The sequence below is a fragment of the Brassica napus genome, chromosome A7 (genome assembly GCF_020379485.1).
Source record: "Brassica napus cultivar Da-Ae chromosome A7, Da-Ae, whole genome shotgun sequence".
In the NCBI taxonomy this organism is placed as follows: Eukaryota; Viridiplantae; Streptophyta; class Magnoliopsida; order Brassicales; family Brassicaceae; genus Brassica; species Brassica napus.
The window spans coordinates 5,323,427-5,327,698 of record NC_063440.1 but is presented as its reverse complement, the minus strand read 5'-3'; the positions used below and the strand labels follow the sequence as shown (position 1 = coordinate 5,327,698).

The window sequence follows — 4,272 nt, the reverse complement described above, 5'->3', positions numbered from 1 at the left end:
AGGTCGGATGGTGGATGTTGGGGTCTATCAGCGTCAGACACAATTTGTTTTTGTTCATGTCACATACGGCTCCTACTGTAGCTAGGAAAGATCTTCCAAGCAGAAGTGAAGAGTTCCAGTTAAGCTCGATGTCTAGGACATGAAAACTACAGGGACAAGGGCATTACCAATCTGTACCTCCAGATCTCTCATGATACCTCCTGATCATTTTTTCTGAAAGATCCACGAATGTGAAGGATTCTGTTGAAGACTCGATAGCCAAACTAAGCTGGTCTGCCATGATCCTAGGGAGGATACTAACTGATGCTTCTGTGTCACACATTGAATGGGGAAATTCAACACCCTTGACTACGTATGGTATTGCAAACTTCCCAGGATCACTCTTCTTCGTCAATGTGATCATGTGTTTCATCTTCTCTCTGACTTGATGAAACATTCTCCTAATGTCCTCCTCAATTATCCTTGTTTCTCTGAAGAACATCCACAACCGGTGTATCAAGTAAGCTTCATCAAAAGCTTTTTCGATTGGGATTCTGAGGATTCTTTTAGTGAAACCATCCATTTCCTTCTCGTTAGCTTCCCTCTTAAGGTTCTTAGGAATTTTCTCCTTTCTTTTCTTTAACTTTCTCCCTTCAGTTTCGTGTTCTTCTTGAACTGGTTCTAGTGAACTATTTAATGGGCTGGGTTTTGGTACGGGTGAGCTAGCTAATGGTTTAGGTGGTGGTCTGAGTGCGTTAATATAATCATTATCGATTGAGGGTAACCGCACTCGGTATGTCAAAGGTGCCTGTCGATCGATGGGAGGTGTGTTTTGACGATCGACGTTGGACTCACTCTGTCGATCGATTGTGAGCTCAACCGGTCGATCTATTTTGTCATAGAAAGGGGAGGGTGGGTGAGGATGCTTAGTTGCGAATTCCTCATGAGTTAGATTTGCATTGCATTCAGTCGATTTAGCGGACGACATCGATCGATGACTGGAGTAATCCGTCCATCGATCTTTGTCATGGTCTGTCGATCGATGCGAGTTGATCGACATCGGTCGACACCATTGGGATCCGCCGAGACTCATGGAGCTTTCGATTTTGAAGTCTCCTTCCTCAAGCTTTTCATTTCTCACCACTTGCCAGAAATCATCATCTATGATGGCATTTACGTGGTGTTTCCCTTCGTCGGCTCCTGCCTCTCTAGCGAAAGCTTCTTGCATTTTTATAGTCTCACCCGTCTGAATTACTTGCGTTTCAAGTTTTCTAACCTGACTCCCTAAGGTCTCTATTTTGGTGTTCAGATTGTTGTAGGCGGAGTCTATTTTACCATTAAAATCCACGGTGACTTGTTGTTGTCCTAACAGTACTCGATCAAGCATCTCTTCGATCTTGCTTTCCTGAGTCTGGGGTGGTAGATTCTGGTAGTAGGAGAGTAGCTTTTGCTGTTGTTGAAGGGTTTTTGAAATTGTGAACTTTGGTTACTTCTTTGACCATTTCCAAAGAAGTTTCTGTTTCCGCCCTGGTTTTCAAATTTCTGGAATCCGGTACCTCAGATGTAGTTCACATTTTCTTCTCCTTCCGTATATGTTACTTCTCCTTCAGCTGAACAGACTTGTTTCCTAAGAAGCTCGTGCATCACATCTAACTTAGCTCTTACTTCGTCCATCTGTTCATTTCCGATAGAGGCTACAGACTTCTTCCATTCAGAGTCAGTATTTTTGGCGTTGCTGCTGTTAGCAAGGTTTTTGATAAGTCTCACAGCTTCCAACGGATTCCGAGTAGTGAAGTTTCCTTCACTCGCCGTATCAAGAGCCCATTTGATACTGTAAGGCGAAACCTCAGAAGAAAGTGCTTAGCAGCTGCACTTCGTTAAATCCGTGGTGTGGACACTCTCGCTGGAAGAACCTAAATCTATTCCACGCATCTTTGAAGGACTCTCCAGCCTCCTGCGAGAATGTGGAAATTTTGTTCCGAAGTTCTTCAGCGCGCGCCTCATCAAAGAAGTTTCGTAAGAAAGCATTCTTGATGTCGGCCCAGGATGTTAAAGATCATGTGGGTTGCTGCCTAAGCCAGTGCATCGCTTCTCCATTCAGCGTGTATCTGAAGAGCTTGCACAGCAGGTAGTCTTCGGGGACTCCTTCCATCTGAATAGCAGCGATTAGATCCTCGAACCATTCCAGATGGTCCATAGGATGCTCGTGCGGTAACCCAGAGTAGGGTATCTGCGACACGAGAGTGTAGTATTGAGGCTTCAGCTCGAAATTCTACTTCTGGATCTCCAGAAGTCGAATAGCTGATCTGTTGGAATAGTACTAATTCGGGCGATTGTAGTCGGCCAGTGGTTTCGATCGAGCGTCCTCATCTACAGGTTGAGCAGCTCCTGTAGCATTAGCATCGGGGATTACAGTCCCCTGAGCGTCTATTTTCTGACCTGTTGCATTACGCAGATGACCGTCCTGGTCATACAGATTTCCATTCTCGTCATGTGTTAGAATAATAATATTTACCATTTTTGACGACACGGTATCGATCGACGTACGCGGTGTAGTATCGATCGTTGCCAAATTTGATACCACTCAAATTACCGTAAGGAGAGTTACTCTCATTAAAAGAGGTTCATATGTAGTACTTAGGGATCGAATCCACAAGGAGCTAGGGAACAATTAAATCTAGTGTTTATTAATTCTAAAGGTTGTAAATGTTTAAATGAAATAGCAATAGTAACAAGCGAAGTAACTAGTAAATGTAATTATAAACAGTTTTAAGTGATATAAATTAAAATATAACAAAATTGAATTGTTTTCAACATAAATGAGTGTAGGTAGTGAATCATGGTATTCTTTGATCTAGGGTTTGACAACATATGTTGTAGTATTGTATGTATTCTTAGGGCTAGATTTTGGAAAGCTTGAATGTTTTTTTGAAAAAATTAATTTTTTACCTATACATGTTTATTTTTGTGTAAAATAAACACTTTTGAAGTTTAATTTGATTTTATGAAGTGTTTAGTTAGTTAATTAATTTTAGGGGTTATGTTTAGGGTCTAGACGATTTACATTTCAGTCGTCTGGTGAAGAAATTAAAACAAACGACTTACATGTAAGTCGTTCAAATATTCCCGCCTAAAATGTTTAAAAAAATTATTTTCCCGCTTAAATAATTTAAACCAGACGACTTATAAGTCGTCTGGAAAGTCTTCTATTTTAGTTTTCCGCTAAAAATATTTTAATTTCCCGCTAAAAATATTAAACTCTTTTGGACGACTTACAAGTAAGTCGTCTAGGAAGTCGTCTGAATCAAAAATATTTAACCTAATTAGATTTTTTGTCTCCCTATATAAAGAAAAATTTACACATTCTCTCTCCTCCTCTCAAATGGCTGCAACAAAAATGTAATGTTCATCATTCTAAAACTCTTCAACCTTTCTCTAATCTCTTTGACTTGAAAACACCAAACTTTATATGAATTTTTCAGTTTTGTCTCATGTATTTCTTACTAATCTATATCTTTTGAAGGTTTTTAATCAGATGGTACTCATCTTCCACTAATTTAAAGGTGGATCTATTAATTTTAGATATGTATTGTTCTATAAAGGTAGATTTATCTAATCTTCCACTCATTTTCTCTATTTTTAAGTCATTTCAACATTTTTGGATATGCAGGTTTTTCATATCTGGATTTGAAATCCAGATGACTTCCATGAAGTCCAGACGACTTCAAGGAAGTCTTCCAGATGACTTCCAGGAAGTCGTCTGGACTTCCTGGAAGTCATCTGGACTTCATGGAAGTCATCTGGACTTCATGGAAGTCTTCTGATGAAGTCTCTCTTTTATAATAGATCTGAGCGTTTTGTTAAGTTTTTATGTCTGATTTTTCTTCATTTTGTAACTTCTTGTTGTATAAAGTTCTTACTTTTTTCCCAAACTAAAACTCTCCAAACCCACTCTAATATCTTTGACTTGAAAACACCAAACTTTATATGAATTTTTCAGTTTTGTCTCATGTCTTTCTTACTAATCTATCTTTTTTGCAAGTTTTTAATCAGAAGGTACTCATCTTCCACTCATTTAAAGGTAGATCTATTAATTTTAGATATGTATTTTTGTGTGTTCTATAAAGGTAGATTTATCTAATCTTCCACTCATTTTTTATGTTTTTAAGCCACTTGATCATTTTTGGATATGCAGGTTTTTCAGATCTGGATTTGATATGCAAGTTTTTCAGATCTGGAAGACTTCTGAGACGACTTCCACTTCAGTCGTCTGGACTTCCTGTTAGTCGTCTA

At 39.0% G+C, this 4,272-nt stretch overlaps 1 non-coding gene across 1 annotated transcript; it reads left to right on the top strand.

The window, feature by feature from the left end:
• The first annotated feature begins 1,859 nt into the window (after positions 1-1,859).
• Positions 1,860-1,965, top strand: LOC125576752. The gene has a single exon (XR_007315178.1). It is a non-coding gene; the product is annotated as a small nucleolar RNA R71 (small nucleolar RNA).
• Positions 1,966-4,272: the final 2,307 nt, after the last annotated feature.